Below are 20,953 nucleotides of genomic sequence, written 5' to 3' on the forward strand. Positions count from 1 at the left end.
AATGGGTCATGTCAACAACAACCCCGTATTAAGGGGGTACCCCAGCAGAGCTGGGAAGCATTTGACAAGAAGTACCATGGCTGTGGGCACCTCTGCAGAGCTCATGACACCCTCACCCAGGGCCATGTGGCATGTATTTGAGGGTGCCCCTTCCAGAGGCCACTTGCCAAAGGCAGGAAGTAGGACCAGGAGGCTCTGTGGCAGAGTGGATTGAGAAGAGCTCTGGTTTCAGAGTAAGGCGGAGCTGGATTCAAATCCCACCTCCTCCATGGTGATCTTGGGGAGCATGCACTCCTCTCGGAGCCCTGGCCACCTCATCTGTAAAATGATGACAATAGTAGCCACTCTGCTATGCTGTAATGTGGGGAAGTGTGATGACCTCAGAAACTAGGCCTCAGCCCCACGGAGTCAGGAGCTTTGGGGTATCACGGGCAACACAGACGTTCCCCATTTATAATGAGGTGCTCTTCTCTAGACAAGGTTACTACTGAAGCCATGTCAATACCTGATTGTGGACAGGCTACGAAAAGCTGGTAGTGTGGGCATGAAGTAGCTGATTGGGCTCCAAGCCCCCAGGAGAATGGGGACCACCACCCACCCTCACACTGTAGTCAGTGGCCTCTGGGGGAGCTGGGTCTGCAAGCTCCTTCGGTGTGGGTGTGCCCAAGATGGGATGGATGGCACTTAGCTCCTCTGGACCCTATGGGACTAGAACTGATTCCCTCCAACTCAGATGGCAGACATGTCAGGGACAGGGTGACCAAATGTGCAGTGGGGCATCAGGCCGTGGGGCAGTGGGAGTAGGATGGTGGTTCCTCCTGCCAAACTCCGAACCTCCACCCTGAACCCAGTCTAGAAGCAGCAGAGGCCAAAAGCCCCCATCTGGGGAAAGCGGGGCCTCCCCCTGCAGCCTAGCCAAGCCTGATTTTGAATCCTGAAGTGACCTCCCCCAACCCTACCCAGAGCGACAGTTTTCCTACTTCAGTGTTTGAAAGAGTCCCAGAGCCTCAAGGTGCGGGAAGAGGCCCTGTGGCCTGAGGAGGCCCGGAGAGTCTGTTCCCCTTGCGCAGAGCCAACCGCTACAGCCTCGGTGTTTAAAAACGATTGAATCAACAGAGGGACCGTTCATCAATATTTTTAAAAAAGGGCTGTAATTAGAGGTTGGTGAACCCCCACGGCTCCTGGCCACGATGTCAAAGGCTTCCTTGACCTGGAGCTGGGAACAGAATGACAAGCAACCACAGACACGGTCTGCCACGGCGTGTTCCGCCACAAATCCCACTCGCCAGGCGCTCCCCACCGAGGCTCATAAAAGATTCTGTGGCTGATAGAAATGGCATTTCACATATGTCCACGTCCTTTCATTCCTCGGTGGTTTTTCTTTCTAAACTTGGGAATACGGGCGTCCTATTTTAAGAACATTAATTACTGTCCAACTTCAGTGTACTAATGGGAACAAAAAAACCACCCAACTTTCAACTGAGGAAAGGAAACAAAAATAATTCATGGGATAATTTTGTGTTCACATCCCTCAAGGTTGCCTGAGAACATTTGTCTAATGCATTTATTTATTTCTGGTCAAGAGAAGTGAATAGCTGGCTTTTTGGTGGTTTCTGGAGAACGAAGTGAGGGCTGGCCACCTCAGACCAGGATCCCTGGTCGGGGCTCAAAGAGGTAGTGTCAGGAAGGCAAAAATAGAATGAGGGAGCCGGCAACAGCTTTGACACATGGTTTTCTCATCCAGGGCCTGCCACATAGGGCCCTCCTTTTCCAGCTATTCTAAGTGAAAAAGAAAAGAAGTAAGATTATCTGAGAACTACATTAAAAACAAAAAAACACAGAGCTCTATTTTAGCCACGTTTTCTACATTCTTCCGCCTTCTCCCAAGTGTTCATTTTGGCTCCTCTTTCCTCACCAAAGCTAAAATGGGATGTGTCCCATGGTTCTGTCCTTGACCCCATTCTGTCCCTCCCCGGCCCTCGTCCGCAAGGGAGCCTTCAGTGCAGTGTCCACGTGGCCAGAGCTCAGGCACGTTCCACGCAACCGCCTGCCTCTTGGATAGTTCCCCTCCTCCAATAAGGCCCCCAACTGCCCAGAACCAGGTCTGATGTCTCCCTTTGGAGGGTCACATCTGGGGCATACTCCTCCCCCCAGAACCTTGTCTGTATGCTGGTGGCCAGGACTGTCTGACAGGTGACACCTTCAGAGGCAGGGACTGGAGCAGAGGGTGCTCCCTATGAGATTCCCTGATAGTAAACGTGAGGGGAGACTGGGGAGGCCTCCCTCAGGCCTGAAGGGGAGGAGCAGCCAGCCAGGCCAGAGGGGGTTCCAGGGTGGTGGGGGGACAGGGTGAGGAAAGATCATCCGCCCTGAAAGAGACCAGGGACTGCAGGAGGGAGCAGGAGAGCTGTGGAGGCGCGAGGAGGGAGGATAAGACTGGCGAGCAGTGACACAGCAGGGTGTGGTGGACCTAGGACATGGGTTTCATCCTGGGGGTGTTTCCAGCTGGGAGGTGCTTGGGTTTGCACGGAGAAAGAGGACGCTGGCTTCTGTGTGGAGGATGAAGGGTGGAGACCAGGCTGAAGGACCCGATGAGAGATGATAAGGCTTGGCCAGGATGGCCCTCTGACACCCAGGGACCCCCCAACAGTAGCTGCCTGGCTCCTGCTGGCTTACCCTTCCCGGCCGCCCAAGCTCTGCCCAGACAGAACAACCCACAGACCGAGTCACACTCAGATGTTAAGGGCAAATAGTGGCACCATCCACCTCAAATCCCTCTGGGACGCAAGAGGGTGGCAGCAAAGAGGGAAAGGCGGTGGCCACCAGCCTTCCCCAGACTCCTGGGGGGTTCCTCCCCTGCCTGTGGGTGCCTTCTGAGCATTAGGGAGCCCTGTGGGCTCAAAACACTAGCCATGGGGCCATGGACAAGTCTTTACTCAGAGTCTAGGCTCTGCCACTCTCGCTATGTGATTCCAGAATCTTCCTTTACACAAAGCAGCCTACTTGATGCCCTACTTCAAACACCTGCGAAGTTTTCTCACAGCCCTTGCTGTGCCACCTGGTACCTACAGAGGGAATCGAACGTTCTGATGACTGACACTCTGGCCTGGCTAGAAGCCATGGTGTTAATCCAACCTTGGTTCCCCAAGTGCCTTTCAGGGATCAGGCTCGGGGCTCAGGGGGTCCTAGGCTTACGAGTCCGATGCCCGGTGGGGGTGCGACTGAAGCACGGGGGCTGGCAGCTGCAGAGTTGAGCCGCAGAAGATGGGTGCCAGGTGGACCAACGGGGAGGGTGTCGCGGACACTGGGGACAGCATGTTCAAAGGCACGCAGGCGTGAAAGAGCGCGGTGTGTTCCAGGTAAGAGGAGAGCTAGGGGTGGGAGCCGTCAGAACCAACCAGTGGGAGGGGAGGAGCGGCAGGAATGAGGCAGAGGGAGGCTGGGCCCGGCACCAAAGGTCCCCCCGGACCAGGCTGGGTAGAGGGATCTGTTCGTTGCACGGAGGGAGCTCCAGTGCTGGATAGATGAAGGGGCAGATGACCTCAGAGTGGCTTGTGCTGGGGACCCGAGCTTGGACATGAGCCGGGGGCCAGCCCGAAGGCGAGCCTGGAGCTGTGCAGAGAAGTGAGGCAGCCCAGGGACGGAGGGCAGAGAAGCAGCAGGGACTGGAAACGGACCACAGGCTGGAAGCGACTGACCTCGACTGTGGATGGGACAGGGGTGGCGGAGGGAAGGCCGGGAGCAGAGCCTCTGCCCACTGCCCGCTGCCCGGCTAATGGGGGCTGGGCCCCCCGAGGCTTCCAGGGGCAGAACTCCCCTCCGCCTTTCCTCCATGGCTTTCACTTCCCCTCTGTCTTTCTCTCATCTTTAACTGCCACCAACAGAAAAACCAAATGCTTTGTTTTTTTTTTTTTTTTAAGATTTTATTTATTCATGAGAGACACACACAGAGAGGCAGACACAGGCAGAGAGAAGCAGGCTCCGTGCAGGGAGCCCGATGTGGGACTTGATCCCGGGTCTCCAGGATCACGCCCCGGGCCAAAGGCAGGAGCCCAACTGCTGAGCCACCCAGGTGTCCCCCAAATACTTTTTAATCGTCTGATATAGTTCCTTGTTTTTAATCTAAAAAATGAGTAAGTTGAAGCAAAATTTCCTGTACATGGTCTCTCACCTGTGTAAATGTCTAGATTTTCATTTTTCCTTGGTATATTTAAAAAAAAATCATTTCAGGCATCAGGACGAGCTTTTACAACACCCCTTTGGTGCCCAGCTGCCCCTCGTACTGCCCCGCCCTCCCCAGAGAGCCTGAGGCTGGGCGGCACAACCCAGGCTCATCACCCAAGGGCTTGACATGGAGCTCTTCCTCTGTAGGGTCTACAGATCTTTTCTCCAAGCCAGAGGGCACCTTCTTAAACCCCAGGATGTTGACATTTGGATCAAGTTTTATTTATTTATTTATTTAAAAGGTTTTGTTTATTTATTTGAGAGTGGGGCTGAGGACAGGGACAGAGAGGAAGGGAGAAGCGGACTCCCGGTGGAGTGGGGCTGGATCCCAGAAAGCTGAGACCACGACCTGAGCCACCCAGGCACCCCAAGATCAAGTTTTACAAAACGATTTCATTTTGCAAGACAAATAGCTAATAAAATAGATTCTTTTTTGGTAACCACCCATACACCAATCAATCTGTCACTTGGAAAACTGTTTCCTGAGAGGTGTGAAATGAGGCCACTCTGGAGTTCTGTGGGAACAGAGAGACCCCGAGAAGCCTTCCACTCCCAGATTACACTTGGTACCCCAAAACAGGGAAGCTACCTGATTCAGAGCATAGGGAATACACAGCTGATTAGTTGTTCAATCAATACCAACTTTTGAAAGAGAGCAGGAGGTGGCTGTCCTACTGTCTACATAGAGCCAGCCCACACCATCACGGGTATATCTTGCCTCTGTCTCTGTCCAATTCCATCCCTATTGGGAAAAAAATTTTAAGTAAGTATTCCCCACCTAGGGGGCTTCTTCTGTGCTGCAGACTTTCAAGGGACTTAAAACAAAGGGTCAACACCACCAACACAGATCAAAAGGAGAAGCCTTGGTCATAAGACATGGCCTGTCTGTGCCCACCAAGGCCGCCATCAGAAAACAGAGACACTCACCCCCTTTGGATCTGTGCTCGGTTTCTACTTGCTTTTTCTACCTTTATTTTCTCTTAGCTCTAATTCCCTCACTGCTTTAAAAAAAAAATCTTATTATCTTGTACATAGAACACATTTTAAGTCTTTTTTGGAACAAGATGGAATAAATCTTAGTTAACAGAACCTGCTTCAAAGCAGCTCTACCTGCAGAATTCTGCTGTACCCAACCTAGAAGAGCAGCAGGCTCCTACAAGTGCTAAACACAAAGCAGCAGCGGCACACAGTGGGCCCTCAATAAATGTCAATCAGTTTGTTTTTTAAATGGTGGAATCTGAAAGGCTTCAGGAACAAATGAGATGGACTGAGTAATAGCTGCTGTGAAAGAAATGTGACCAAAAAATATTACTAACAGAATAGATCAGAACCCCCACCACCAACCCCCTCAAAAAAGCTGTAATTCCATGGTGGACACTAGAAAAGAAACATGTCTGTCAGTAGAAGTCGGGATAACTGAAACAAAAGAGCAAAGAAAGAAAGCAGTGATGTCCGGGCTATAAAGTAACATGTCAAACCAGAAATGCAGACAAAGAAGACAATCAGAGGTACAAATAGCCCACTGGGAAATGAGAAATGGTGTCACAGCCCTACAGCAGGTGACAGAAAGATAAACGGGGTGAGGCACACGATGAAGGAAATGTCAGAAAAGAAACAATACAAGAAAAGTTTCGAGAGATGAAAAAAACAGCTCAGCCTAGAAATAAAGAACGCACACCGTGCCTTTCAAGGTTAGCCTGAGAGAAAGAAATCAGTATTTGCTAGTTACAATTCGGAATGATAAATGATCTGGCAAGCTGAAGGGAGATATGTTCGTTTGAAATCAGATAAGAATGACAAGAGAACTGACATCACAAATAGTGAAGACAAGATGACTCTCAGGAAGAAATATGCCATTTGAACCACACATGAGTGTCCTAACCACATGGCAGTCCTAAGTAAGACTCACTCTGTGAAAGAAGAAAACAGACTCATTTGAAAAATGGGGGAGGATTTATGCATAATTATACTTAGAAAGAGAGAGGGAATGTCTGACTTTTTACAAAAATATGAAAGACAAAAGCTGATATAACAAGACATTGGAATTAGAATGGACTGGCTGAAGGGATGCCTGGGGTGGCTCAGTTGGTTAAGTGTCTGCCTTCAGCTGGGCCCATGATCCCGGAGTCCTTGCTCAGCGGGGAGCCTGCTTCTCCCTCTGCCCGCCTCTCCCCCTGCTTATGCTCTCTCTTTCTCTCTCTCTGACAAATAAGGAAATAAAATCTTTAAAAAATATATAGAATGGACCAGTTGAAAAAGAAAAAATAAGTGGTCTGACAAAAATGCAGCCACTCCTAAAATTTAACTTACACTCTAATAATTCCCAAATCCTGCTCTAGCAGACTTCTCTGCTGAGTTGTGGGTCTGATTATCCCATTCTCACCAGCCATCCCTAGCAGTGACTCTGGGGTTCTTCTGCACCCAGCCATTAAGGTCTCCACCAATGCACAGACAAGCCTGTCCAACCATGCTTCTCCCCTTGCGTTGGTATTGGAGGTGTAGGGGTAACTCCTTCACCAGAGTACAGTCAAGATCCTTCCCAAGCCCAGCAACTGCTTTTCACCCTCAGCCCAAGGGATTTCTGCCAACCCAACCTAGTCACAGCTCTGCATGACACCTGACCCTGACACTCAGCTGGAGGACTGTGTCACTTTACATATGTTTCCAAATATCTCTGGGTTTGAACCTTGTTGACAGTACCTGGCCCCAGCATCAGCATGTGAATAACTAAATCAACCTCTGAGGTGCCAGGCCCTTTGCACACATGATTTCTGGATCTAAGAAGTCAGAAAGAAAGGAGAAACTGCAGAAAAAGGTAGAAACTGAGGCATCTGGGTGGCTCAGTGGTTGAGCATCTACCTTTGCCTCAGGTCGTGATCCCGGGGCCCTGGGATCAAGTCCTACATTGGGCTCCCCGCAGGGAGCCTGTTTCTCTTTCTGCCTGTGTCTCTGCCTCTCTCTGTGTGTCTCTCATGAATAAATAAATAAAATATTAAAGAAAGAAATAAGGTAGAAACTGAGGCTTGGAGAGATGCCCTGAGGCCAGCACTTACTGGTCTAGGGAGCAGGTCCATCCAGCTCCACAGCTGGTTCTGCTAACTGGGCTGTGTCTCAGGGGACGTAGAGGCATCCTGGAACCTGGACCAAGCATCTAGGGACATGGTTTCACTTGGGGCTGCACGTCCATCAGAGGTCACCCCAGGTGCTAGTCTGTGGTCCAGGGGCCTGCGGCCTTGAGGCTCCTGGTGACAAGCAGGCAGGCGCGTGCTCAGGACCACTACTGGATCCCTAGACACTGCCGCACTGTGCTGGGTAAACAGCCCACTTTCCACACCCGCCCCCCAGGCCCGCCCTGCCCCACTGCCTATTTAAGCAAGAGGCCCCGACTCCACTGGCCCAGGCACCGCCAGCTTCCGGAGCTAGGAGAGCAGCCCTGCAGGCCTCGCTCACTCGGGGATGAAAGGTCCTTCTGTTTCACCATATCCTACCGGTGCGTTTTGAATGATGCTGCTGAGCTGGGTTGTAGCGGGAGCTGATTCTGCTGGCCTGGGAGTGTATTGAGATGTGTAGCGGGCCCGAGGGAGGCTCTGATTGAATTTTTCCTATTTCTAATCCCTGACTTGATGTGATCTTATTTTCAAAGAGGCAGAAAGCCCGTAGTTGGTGAAAGGACAGAGGAGAGCATATTTCAAAACACAGTCTGGCTGAGAATATCAATGATCTGAGGTGTTTTTCTTTTCTTTTGAGGAAACAGAAGTCCTGTAATTTCAAGGTTGTAGAGATCCCATTTGCCCCTTGGGAGCCCCTCCCTAAATAGCCAGTTGCTGTTATTTAATTCTATTTTGAAAAAATGTGCAGAGAATTTTTTTAGAAGAGTTTGGTGAGGGAGGGAGATTGTGTAGCTGGAGGGAGACAGTTTGGGGAAGGTCTGACCACAAAGGGTCTCCTCGAGAAGCTTCTCAAAGAGAGATGGATGAAGAGTGAGCTCCTCCCCACTCCAGGGTTAGTGGGGCCTGAGAGTCTCGGAGGCTGGGATGGCTCAGGAGAGGGCTGCCTCCTTCGTGTTCTCTTCTAGATGTTTGCCAGTCTGTGGCCTAGGGTCAGGTCAGCCCACAGAGAGTATACGGACAGAGGTGCATGCAGGTCATCAGCCTACGGAGGGTGAAGAGACAGACGTGCCAGGTACAGGGGATGGGACCTCTCCTGGAGGCCAGAACAGCAGGCCCCATCTGGACGCCCCAGGCTCTGGGTGGGGAAGGATGCCTACCAGGTGGAAACTCAGAGGAAACAAGTTAGGGTGTCCACAGGGGAGAAAGGGCCCCTAGGGGAGCAGAAGACCTAGGGGCTGTGGCTTCCTTCTTGCCACTCTAATGTGGCAACATCAGGTACCCATGCTCGTGGCTGTCCAAGACCCTGGAGTGACCCCTTGTTACAGGGAAGGGGGCACCTGATGCTCAGACAGGTAGCAGACCCAGCCCTAGAATTCAGGTCTCCCTGGAGCTTCTCCCTATAGATTTCTAAGCAAGGGAGAGCCAGATATTTGCCAAGTGAAGAAACACTCTTGCCAGCCCTTCTGCAACATCTTTGGCTTGTGGACCGAGGGACTGGGATTTAATTTTCAGATTCTTCTGAAACACAGTTTGAGTGATGTGCAAATTAAGTGTATATAAATGACGGGAGCTGGTCCAGGGGAGCGCTGGGGAGCAACGGTTGCCTCGGAGATGCGACGGTCGTAAAGAGTCTGGCAGCAGAACTGGCTTCAAAGGGTGGAGGGTCAAGCAAGGAGCAGCCCTCCGAGCCGGGCGGGGCGCGGGGCTGAACTTCCCAGGCTGGAAAGTCGAGGGCGGACTTGGGGCTGGAAGGCGGGACTAAGGAGCCAGAGGTGCGCCTGAAGCCCGGGGGCGCGGTGCGAGAGCGGCCGGGTGGGGGCGGGGCCTGGGAGAAGGGGCGGGGCCAGCCCGGGAGGGGCGTGGCCAGAGCGCGAGGCCCCGCCCACCAGCCCGCCGGGGCGCCTGTCTGGAGCTGCTGCGGTCGGGGATGCAGGGGACCGGCGGCATCGTGTCCCAGGCCTCCACTCGCACGAGTGTGCTCCCCACCGTCCCCTAAGGAGACCCGCTGAGGTGGCCGGGTGTTTGCTGAGCTCCCCCGGGCCAGCCTCCCCTCCCCTCCTTCTCTCCCCCAATGCGGCTTCCTCCTGCCTCCCCCACCCCGCTGTCCCTCCTCTATGGCCTGGGTTCGGCTCTCCCCCACCCCACGTATCTCTGCGAGATTACACACAGCTCCTGGGGGAGGCTCCGATTGTTCTGGCTTCCCGCTATCAGATCCCACCGAGGCCCCGAGGCTGGGCCCTGAGTTAGCCCCTCGCCGCCGCCACCCGCACGTCCCCGCCTGGCCCGGCCAGCTGTCCACGTGGAGATCCCCTCCCTCCCACCGCCAGGCGGAGTCCTCCTCACCTGTCAGCCCTCGTCCCCCCAGGCCCGTGTAGGTCTGTCGCACGAACCCCCGCCCCACCCCCTCCGGCTGCACTTCGCGGGGACAGCCGCGTCCACACCCTCTCCTTGGCGACGTGGAGGGTGTGGCGCTGCCTCGGGCGCAGGTGGGGCCCCTTGGTCTTTGCACCTGGCTCACCTGTTCTGGGCTGCTGGGTAGCTGTCGGTTGAGTTCCCGGCACCTCGGTGAACCGCTCTTCTCCTTTCAGGTCCTGACTGCGGTGGCGCCCCCTCTTCAGACGAAGAGAGAGGGTCCCAGCGGCCCCTCCTCAGGTAAGACAGGGGCTTCTGGAGGGGCGAGTGCCCGTGCGGGCCGCCCCTCAGGCCGTGTTGTGTATAAAGAGGGGCCGTGTGGAATTGCCTAAGAAAAGGTTCTGCTGTTTGGGTAAAAGGTCTGGGAACACAGCTGGGGTAAGCCGTCGGGGCTGGCCCCCCTCCTACCCGGAGCTCCCCAGCCGAGTACAATGCCCGTGGAGGGGTGTGTCTCACCCACCCGAATCGATGGAGAAGACACAAACTCCTTCAATACATGGGGAACACTTGAGGCAGCACTTCTCCAAAGTGAAGGAATACAATTCAAAGATCTTGGGAAATGCAACCAGATATCATTACCCACTAAACTATTTTGGAAAAAAAATATTTTTTTAATTGCTTAAAACCCAGAGCTGGTAAAGTTGCTATGAAACAAGCACTGTCAAACAACTGGTGGAAAGAGATTTGGGCGGGAGGTGGGGTGGAAGAGGGGGGTGCTGACACTTCTCAGGCATCAGGGGTTCCTATTATCTGCCTACTATGTCCCCAACACAGCTAGAGTCTGGTGATGGGATAAAATACTAAGTACTTGCAGGAGGACGCAGGCCTCGGAGTTAGAAAACAAAACCTGCATTCTCTGAGACTGGAGGTGGAGAGGGGCGGCGAGCAGCTCCAGGGCTGCTGTTGTCCATCGCAAGAGCAGAGTCCCTGGTCTGCAGAGACAATCCATAAGGCCACCTCTGATTCTTCCTCCCTTTGCTTTGAGGAATAGAATGTGTCACCATTGCTCAGGCTCCTCTCTCAGTTCCGTTTCTAGCTTGGTACATCTCAAGATGTGGGGGGCTGGTTCCCCTTCTGGTGTGCAGACAGCAAACATGAGCAATAAATGCACAGAAACCACCAGCTGTCGAGAGAAATGACCTGTTTCAGCCAGGTCAAAGGTCCTCTCGTTATCTTTGGGGCCATAGAGTAGGGGATTGGCTGGGGCTTAGTAAGAGGTGGGCACTGTGACTTTCAAACCCCGAGCCCCCTGTTGGGGCCTCATCCCAGCACACAGAGGAGGGCTCAGGGGGGAACAGCCCCAGCAAAGGCAGGGAGGTCTAGAAGGCTGTGGTGGGGAACTACACAGGGGCCCTGGGAATTCAGAAGTCTGAGGCAATGCAGAGCGATCAGGATGCTGCCCTTCCCTGCCAGGTGCTTGGGCGTCTTCCTGGGGTCAGCAGAGGCCACTGAAAAGTTTAACAGGGGAGTAGTGTGGTCTACTGTGTAGTTGAAAAGTTTAAAAAGATCCCAGTAGCTGCCATGTGGACCAGAGGAGGGGAGGCCAGCTGCCAGGAGACAGGTGGTGGCTGTGCAGCGTCTCAGTGGGACAGGGCGGGGCCTGATCTGGCCATAACCGTGGGAATGTATAGTAGGGGTGAGGGAGGCAGAACTGGTGCTGATGGGAAGAAGCAGGGCATGGAGGATGTCCAGAGCTTCAGGGACTACTCAGGGGACAGAGCTGGTGGGGCTGCAGTGGATGAAGAAGTCAGCTATCAGGAGAGACACCTGGGAACAGGTGACCCTGAGGGATCAGGCACGAGAGGAGAGAAGGGGCACGGGCGCCTGGGGGGCTCAGCAGTTGAGCGTCTGCCTCCCACTCAGGGCGTGATCCCAGAGTCCTGGGATCGAGTCCCGCATCGGGCTCCCTACATGGAGCCTGCTTCTCCTTCTGCCTGGGCCTCTGCCTCTCTCTCTCTCTCTCTCTCATGAATAAGTAAATAAAATCTTAAAAAAAAAAAAAAAAAAAAGGAGAGAAGGGGCAGAGGAAGGTCTAGCTCCTCAGGGTGGGCAGAGGAGGACCGGACAGCAACGGGCTCGGAGAAGCAGCCCCAGGGCCAGGAAGGGAAGAAGGATGGTGGCCCAAGGACCAAGGGCAGAGAGCCAAAGGATAGATGAGGATCATGCAGTTTAAGCCTCCTGTTGGACTTATTTTTAAAAGCCAATCAGGTTGAAACTGCATAGACTGTTTTCTCATTGGTGCTAACCTCTGTTCTGGCTATTTTCTTTCCACAACTCTCCCAGAAAGCCTCGTGAGACACCCTGTCCACCTTCTGTCTAGCGGTGAGGGGGGTGCAGGAAGCCTCAAAGGGGTGGGGGGAGCGCTGCTAGGACCCTCAACCAGCCAGGGGGTCACTCAGGACTCCCAGAGTGCAGGACACAGGCCCGGCCAGTGAGGCAAGGCTCCCCCTGCCCCGAGCCTAGGCATTATCGAGGCCAGCCTGATCTGTGTGCTGTAGGGAAAAGCTACTCAGAGGTTCTAAGCATTTAAGTTAAACAAGCCCAACTCAAGACAAACTGTCAATGAATGTGCTGGATCCTCCTTTCAGGCCCATTTTCCACAGCTGCTCCTACCCGGTGGCTCCTTGCCCGCCTCCTGGGACCCGGTGGGTCGTTGTGGTCAGGGCGTGGCCGAGCAGCAAGACCTCCTGAGTGGCTCTGCCTCCCACAGGCCTGCTCTCAGCTCTCCCAGACTCTGTGCTTTATCTCCCTCCCTTGCTCGCTGCTTGCTGCTCAGCAGCTCACTCCACCCACCACTTACCCCCTTTCTGTCTCCATGCCCTCTAGGAGGACACCCCCACACTAAAATATACACACCTAGAAAGCAAATGTTCTGCCCCCAGAAATCCCTGGGACCTTTCTGTGAAATACCCCGAGCAGTCAGAGTGCTGCGTCTGACTCATAGGAGCCGGATGCCAGGCGCCCCCAGCCCCCGAGTCGCCTCCCTCACAGCCTGGGCATGCACCCCTCAGCCAGCACAGCCTGGCCGTGTCTGACCCCCAACCATTAATCAAAGGCTGTTGCATCCATCTCAATCTGCACAACCTCAGTGGAGTCCTGACACTCCCTCCTCCTAAGCCTGTGGGCCTTGATTGGCCCCTGGAACCAACACTGATCCTTGGCAGAAGTTTCCAGTGGACCTACTTCCCCATGTGTGTGGACTTACTCTGCTACTTATATCACTAGCAGTGGCCTCTTCTCTGAACAGAAATGGTTTCCAGTAAAAAAAAAATTTTTTTTAAGATTTTATTTATTTATTTGAGAGAGTATGAGCAGGGGAGAGGGGCAAGGGGAGAAGCAGACTCCTTGCTGAGCAGGGAGCCCAATGTGGGACTCAATCCTAGGACCTCAGGATCATGACCTGAGCCGAAGGCAGACGTTTAACTGACTGAGCCACCCAGGCACCCAGTTTCCGCTAGAAATTAAAAGATTCAGGCTTAGCTCCCCTGATGCCTTATGGTCCTAAGCAGGAATCAACTGTTCAGAACATACACTGAGGGGATGGGAAGGAGCGAGTCCCCAACTTGGTCTGGATTTGGGGCAGAGAAACATCATTATTGCCATTTAAAATGGAGATCTTTCTTGAAAAGAGTCAGGTCTGGAGGGTCAATCTAGCTATGTACCTGAGAAACTGAAGGCTGTTGATCAGTAAGGCTTGTTTTAAATGGATTAAAGAGATCAGAAGCCTGGGGTCCCTGGGTGGCATAGTCAGGTAAGCATCTGTCTCTCGGTTTTGGCTTGGATCCTGAGATCAAGCCCCACATTGAGCTCCACTCTCGGCTCAGAGTCTGCTTGGGATTGTCTCTCCCTCCATCTCCCTCTGCCCCTCCCACTCGTGCACACTCCCTTTCTTTCAAATGACTAACTAACTAACTAAATAAATAAATCTTAATAAGAAAGGAGGAAGGGGGTGCCTCAGTGGCTCAGTGGCTGAGAGTCGGCCTTTGGCTCAGTTTGTGATCCCACCCAGGGTCCTAGGATTGAGTCCCCCCATCAGGCTTCCTGTGGGGAGCGGGCTTCTCCCCCTGCCAGTGTCTCTGCCTCTCTCTCTGTGTCTCTCAAGAAAAAGAAAGAGGGACGCCCTGGTGGCTCAGCGGTTTAGCGCCACCTTCAGCCCAGGGCGTGATCCTGGAGACCTGGGATCGAGTCCCATGTTGGGCTCCCTGCATGGAGCCTGCTTCTCCCTCTGCCTGTGTTTCTGCCCCGCCCCCCCCCCATGAATTAATAAATAATATCTTTAAAAAAAGAAAAAAAGAAGAAAGAAAGAAAGAAAGAAAGAAAGAAAGAAAGAAAGAAAGAAAGAAAGAAAGAAAGAAAGAAAGAAAGAGGGATCCCTGGGTGGTGCAGCGGTTTGGCGCCTGCCTTTGGCCCAGGGCGCGATCCTGGAGACCCGGGATCGAATCCCACATCGGGCTCCCGGTGCATGGAGCCTGCTTCTCCCTCTGCCTGTGTCTCTGCCTCTCTGTGTGTGACTATCATAAATAAATAATAAATAAAATTTAAAAAAAAAAAAAAAAAGAAAGAAAGAAAGAAAGAAAGAAAGACGAAAGAAAGAAAGAGAGAGAGAAAGAGAGAAAGAAATTAGACCTTCCTCTAGGGCAGCCCTGGTGGCTCAGCAGTTTAGCGCCACCTTCAGCCCAGGGTGTGATCCTGGAGACCCAGGATCAAGTCCCACGTTGGGCTCCCTGCATGGAGCCTGCTTCTCCCTCTGCCTGGGTCTCTGCCTCTCTCTCTCTCCCTCTCTCTCTCTGTGTGTATCTCTCATGAATAAATAAATAAAATCTTAAAAAAAAATAAGCCACCCAGCTGCCCATAATCAAAGTTTTTTGTCTTGCTCATACGACATGTGGATTAGTGGGGGCCCTGCCCCATGTGTCCTCACCTTGGGATGCAGGCTGCTGGAGCACCCACCATCATGAACACTACAGGTAGATGTGGCAAAAGGAGAGAACTCTGGAAGGTCTCACACTTGCTGTTAAGTACTCTGGCCCAGCAGTGACATATATCACTTGCTCTCACAGCTAGTTGGTCAGACAGAGCTGGTCACATGATTCCACCCAACCACAAGAGGACCTGGAAGAGCAATCCTGCCTCATGCCTGGAGAGCAGGCTCCAGCCCTTGGGGGCCCAGAGGAAGGGAAGCAAGAGTCCTATCCTAGACTGGGAGGCAGAGGTAGAGACGAAAAGGGAAACATCTACCCAGCTGTTCACAAAGATCAAGCGTGCTTATCTTTTAAGTAGTCATTCTTGGATGGAGACGAGTCCCTGTCTATACTAGCATGTCTACATCAGCAATCCATATCCAGAGCCAAGGGTTCTCATTTCCCTTTTCAGAAGTGCAGGCTTCAACAGGCAAGAACAGGTGTAGGGACAGCTACCACTACCAGAGGGGCTGGAGCTAGTGGGAACCCAGACCTGCAGAAGACCCTTGGAAGGCAAGTTTGGTGGCAGCAACTAGAGGGAACCCCTGGGGATCCAAGTTAGAGATCCCCATGATCTCTAACCCCACTAGCCTTTGCTGTGGACAAATGACTGATTCAGTCTGAGGCAAATGACGCTCAGCATCTCACTCTTGGGGGAAGCAGGCTCCGGCAGCCCCCAATCCCTCCCAGTTATACATTCTGGAGCAGGCTCTGAAACCCCATAGGCAGGTCGGAGCCCTCTCGAAGCAGGCAGTCCTTGGTTTAGCCTGAGTGGGGTTTCCTCTCTTAGGGGGAGGGAGTTCTTGCTGGTGCTGTCAGAGCCAAGGGCTCCAGTGGTACTGCGTGCGAGGGAGGACTGGAGCATAGCCTCTGAGAGGGCCCGGGACAGGGGCCTGAGCGCTGGCTGGTGAATGAGACCCAGCCTCTGCCCAGGAAGCCCCGCCTTTGGGCCCAGCTGCCCAGGACTGCAGAGAGGCCTGGCGAGATGCTGACGCCTCATTTTATTTACTCATTCACACCGATTTGCTTTTTAATCTCTGCATAAATTCTCCTTTAGGACTTGGGTTTGTTAAATGTTCTTTGCACAGAAAACTTTAGGCTGAATGTGAAATGATTCCCTTCAGAAGAATTTTAGCAAGTCTGTTCTGTTTTAGGAAGGTTTGTTGTCTTCCTCTGTGTTCTTTGGTGCCTTGAAATGCCTACACACCGCTCAGTCGGCCAATCCATTCCAGGAGGAAATGCTGTACTTGAAATGCAGCTGAATGCTGGGTCTGCAGAAATCCTACCATTTGTGTGGACTTGTATTTAAAGTTCTACTCCCACAGAAAGTATGTTGTCATTTCTTCTTAAGCAAAGGATGTTCCAAGCCTTGTTCAGCTCATGAACCATTAACATCAGCAGGGAAGCAGGGACTTTGCGGGGACAGCAGCCCCAGTAGCAGAGCCCGAGAAGAGTGAGATCCCTCCCGGCCTCCATGCCCGGGGAGGGCCTCTCCTCGCGGTGGAGGTGGGGCTGTCCAGCTGAAAGCGTGTGCATGCTGGCACTCAACCAGGCACGCAGTGGGCACCACAGAGCTCCCCTGAGGCAGGCGACGTGACCTGCTGGGGAGTTTCAGGACCCCCTGCTCATGTCCTTTTGTGAGGACCAGCTCAGGCACAGACCTCAGCACTGGGCAGGCTCAGACGACTGGGGGCAGGAGGCCCGTGCCGTTCTAGATGTTCAGTGGTTGGCACGTGGCTTCCTGACCTGGACCTCGCTTAAGGATGTTTTAAAGCCTCCCCTTTGGTAGTTACGACTTCCTGCTCCAGTCCTCTCCTGGAGCTGCCCTGTCAGTGCCCATATGGAGGAGAGCCTAGAATGATGTTAGTGACATTAGACCCGATTTTCATCAAGGAGGAAACCCTGCCCCCAGGCTCCCCCTACCCTGGGCTCAGCCTCCATCAGGGCACAGGACTGCCAAGGAGCCCTGTGGGCTTCCGATTCCAGCAGACCTAGGCAAACATAGGCTGAAGGCAGGTTCTTGAGTGTAATACAGGGGTATGTGGGAATGAGAGAAGATGCCACTCAAGACAGCTCAGGTGGGGATTTAGGTGCCAGCCACCATCCAGCCTTCTCCCCAACGGCCCCCTTTCTAGTCACCAATGGATGATTCTGGAATGGCAGACAGGAAAGGGTAGGGTGGCCAGATCCCCAAACAGCCCCATCCTATGATGGAGCTCATGGTCTCAGGGCAACTGCCCCATATCACTGCAACACGAGGTCGTAAGCCCAGGAGTACTGCTGTTTTAAATATTAAATTGATTCAAGCACTCCTGGCACATATACATCCAATGTGGCTTGAGATTTGCTTTCCAGTCATGCAAGAATCAGCTTCATCTGGGCTTTCTGAGTTCTGACATGGAAATGCCGAGGCTGGCTGATTGAAGGAGTGCCACAGAGCTGCTTGCAGCCTGTTCCTATTCTCAGAAACCACATGATGCATTAATAGCTCCCATAGAAAGTATCTTTTTGAAAATTTTATGGCCCCTTTGCCTGCATCTGGTTTCTGCAGAAGCCTGTGACTTGGGCTTGCATAAGCAGCCCCCAACAGACGGTCCTGCCAGGAGATGGAGCCCCCTGCCTCCCCTGCACCATCCTTTCCCCTCGTTTGGGAGAGCAGGGCACCCTCTTTGTCCAGCAACCACTCACACAAGGAGGAAACTTTGAGGACTCCAGGTCCATCCTGAGGGCCTCTGCAGCAAGGGAATTAACAATAGCAACAGTAACAAAAATATTACTAGCGATGTGGCAGGTGCTGCTCTAAGTGTTGTTCATACCCTGAGATAGCGTATATGCATGAGACACAGACATGTATGCAGAACAGATGAGCAAACTACAGCTCAGAGTCAGTGAAACAACTTGCCCAATATCCAGCAGGAGGACCTGAACCTGGCACATCTGACACCAACTCTGTGCTTGTAACACCTGCACTGCTATCTCCTGAGGGATGTTCAAGCCATATAGGCATGGACTCCTGCCATCGGGTCTCACGGGGCCTTCAGGGACTCAGGAGAAAGGCCCCCTTTGTCCAGTGTACAGGCCGGGGTGGGGGAGTTTCCCCAGGAGACAAACTGATGAGACCTGAGTTTCAGAAAGATTGGACCACTGGTATATATTAGGTGGAATCCCTTTGGTGGCAAGTGACAGAAATGCAACTTTGACTAGAGCAAAGAAAAGAGTAATGTGCAAACTCACTGATTAGAAAGTCTTGGGGTTGTTGTCTTCAGGCACAGGAGAACTGGAGCTCAAGTGCCCCCAGGACTCTCTCCTTCCAGCCCCAAGGTCTGTTTTCCTCTGAATTAGATTCACTCTCAAGGAAGACTCGAGAAGCTTCAGGCTCTTAATGTTTCCATCTCTGAGAAAATGCAGGCCTCTTTCCTGTGGGGTTCAGTAACACCACCAGTGAAAGTTTAGGTCATATGACCATTCACCTTGGGGCCGGGGCGCGGTGGTGCCAGTGGACCTAGTGTGGCTCACTGCCCTCCCCTTGGGATGGAGTGGGGCAGACAAAAGTGGGTCTGCCACCGCCAGAGGGGTGGAGCAGGCTAGGACTTGGGCCTGTGCTGGTGCCAGAGACTCTATCAGGCACTGCTGGGCTGCTGGTGGGGGCCTGATGTGCAAATAGACACGTGCCCGATTAGAGGGACAGCTGGAGGGCATGCAGGGCAGGGAGGGTATGGATGGGATGGGGAAGTTGGGGAGGGCTTCAGAGACAAGGGAACAGGTGCTTTGGATCTAGAAGGGTCAGTGGGCATTTACCTGGCATGCCTAGGTCATTGGGAGCTGCTGCTACAGCACACATGTTCATGCCAGACCCCAGACTCCATTCCTGTGACTTTCAAGGATTAGAAAGGCATCCTCTTCAGTCTTTCTGTCCTCCCAGTGACCAGTTGACTTCCAAGTTTCAGCAGCTCAGAGCTCCCGTTGCTATGCCAACCCCCAGGCGGCAGGCATCCAGGCAGAAATGGGCTGGCCCAATCCCGGCGCCACCAGCGGATACAAGCACATTTGGGTAATTGGATTGGAGCAATCCTCTCAGTCTTTCCTGCAGAAACCTGGGGCTTGGGCCAGCGCCTGTTTAGACATGAGCCTGTGGACACAGGGAGAATGGGAGGAGGTCCCTCTGCTCCAGGATTCCCAGCCCAGCTGCTGGCAAGAGAAGGCTCAGCAGGCATGAGGACCAGAGGGATGGGCTATGAAGGAGGGACAGGTCCCATCCTCTGCCCAGCCTGGGGCAACTCCTGACCCTCATCAACTTTCCAAAAGTTCTCCAAAGCTCAGACATCTCTCAAGATGGTTCAGGCTTCCTTACAGGAGCCAGGGCTTGCCTTGGCCAGCAGAACTGGTCTGGCTTGCTCACTTTCCCACTGCAGGAGAAATTCAGAATCAAAGTCAGCACTCACCTAGGACCCTTTGATCCTCTGTGCAGCAGGTCTTATGTACCAGCATGCCCGCCAGGTCCATTTCCCAGGGAGATGGGACATGAGGTGGCTGTCCTGGTGCCAGGCTCACGTGGTATCCAGTAGCAGAGGGCCTGTCCACTGCAGCTTACCCAAGCAGGCTGTTGGGGACCTCCCCGCCATCTTCAACATCAAATAGGACAGGCCTGACCAAGGCGTCCTGTGGACACCCTTCCCAAGAGACAGCAACCAGCCCTCAGGGAGGTGTGTGAGGGAGGACCTTTGGCTTAGGCCTGTGAGCAGCAGTCCAAGTCTCCCCTCCCCCGTGCTGTGGTGGCTGCAGGTCGAGTCACTACAGATACCAGTAACCCACAGGAGAAACTTTGGTATGGAGCTTCTCTCTGTCATTGCCCCATGCCTGGCCAGGCGTCACCAGTATATGAGCTCCCGGGCCAGCCTGTGACCACCTCTTCCTCTCCCATCTGGACTTACAGTTGTCTGGGTCCCGAACTGCCCTGGCAAGTTGCCCTCCCAGGTAGATCAGCCTGTGAACCGATCTGCTCCCTCTATCCAGCGTGGCCTGCAGCCCGGGCTGCTCGTCACAGTCAGGCCCAGTCCGGTCCTCGTTGTGGGGAAAGGAACATGTCCGTGAAGGCCGGCAGCTCGAGCCTCGACAGGGTGGATGGGTCTCTGCGGATCTGAAGGGCAGTTAGGAGCCTAGAGGACTGGTGGGTGGGCTCAGGCTGCCCCCAGCACAGTGTGCAGAACCAGCTTGTTCCATCTTCAAAATCCACTGAATCCACAGATCAGGGTGTAAGCAGCCAGAACACAGAGGAGCCAAGTTCAGCTGAGGAGGCCCACAAGGAAGAGGAGGGGAGGTAAGGAGGGATAAGTCCTCCTGATTAGCCCTGGAGGCAGGTATTGCTGACCCCACGGAGATCATGAGATAGGCTCAGCGAGCCTGACCCCTGAGCGCAAGCTGAGCATCGGTGCAGCAGGGAGTGAGGGGGCCAGCCTGAGGTCTCCACTTCTAGGACAGCTTGACTCCCAGGAGCCCCCTCTTGGGGCACTCGGTAGCCTCCGACACTGATCCTAGGGCTCCGTAGTGACCATGAGGACCTGAGGGTGTCTGGGACCCAAGCCCAGCTCTGGAGACTGGGGCACTGGGCAAGCGGGGGAGGAGGGGACATCCTGAGCAACCAGGAAGCCAACGCCAGGACTCATATTGGGGAGAAACCCAGGAGTGACTATTACTTTAAAAAAGAAACTGAAAGGGCAATCCAGCGTGTGGGATCGAGTGGCTACAGCTCACGTGGCTTTGAGGGACCTGTCGCCCCCATCAGAGACGCCCATGGTGGACTCTGCTTGGTAAAGATGGAGAACGGGGTGTGGGGCGTTCCTCGCAGGAGGCTGAGCCTGGGCCGGGCCACCCACACTGTCCTGCCCCACCGAGGGCGGACAGACAAGACAAAGGCCCACAGGTGCACTGGGTGCCCCCCGAGGACTGTAAAGCTCTCTGGGAAGTTCCCAGCCTCTGGAGTTTCGCCCCCACTCCCCTCTTTCACGGGGAAAGTGCAGATCAGACTAATTAATGTGTTGTTGTTTGTTTATCCTCCTTTCATTTCACTGAGACAAAATAATGAACCACAGAGCCTTAGGAACTGGCTCCATTGGTAGCAGTCCCCTCTGTGTCAAGTGCGTCAGCAGCCTCTGTGCACAGATGCAGGGATCGCGCAGGAGCGGGCGGGCGGGCAGCAGCTGGGGGCCTTCTGCCCAGGGCCCTGGGGATGGCGGGCGGGCGCGGGGT

At 53.7% G+C, this 20,953-nt stretch overlaps 1 protein-coding gene across 4 annotated transcripts in view; it reads left to right on the forward strand.

Moving 5' to 3' along the window:
* Window positions 1–20,953, forward strand: part of SMPD3 (sphingomyelin phosphodiesterase 3) — an 81,533-nt gene that overhangs the window by 42,367 nt on the left and 18,213 nt on the right. For 2 of the 4 annotated variants that reach the window (XM_041771197.1, XM_041771201.1), the window contains exon 1: window positions 9,863–9,986. The gene's annotated coding sequence lies outside the window, so the exon portion shown is untranslated. Of the gene's footprint in view, window positions 1–9,752; window positions 9,821–9,862; window positions 9,987–20,953 lie in introns of those variants that run through there. The other 2 variants (XM_041771198.1, XM_041771200.1) reach the window with 2 other exon arrangements.

The sequence above is a fragment of the Vulpes lagopus genome, chromosome 10 (genome assembly GCF_018345385.1).
Source record: "Vulpes lagopus strain Blue_001 chromosome 10, ASM1834538v1, whole genome shotgun sequence".
NCBI lineage: Eukaryota > Metazoa > Chordata > Mammalia > Carnivora > Canidae > Vulpes > Vulpes lagopus.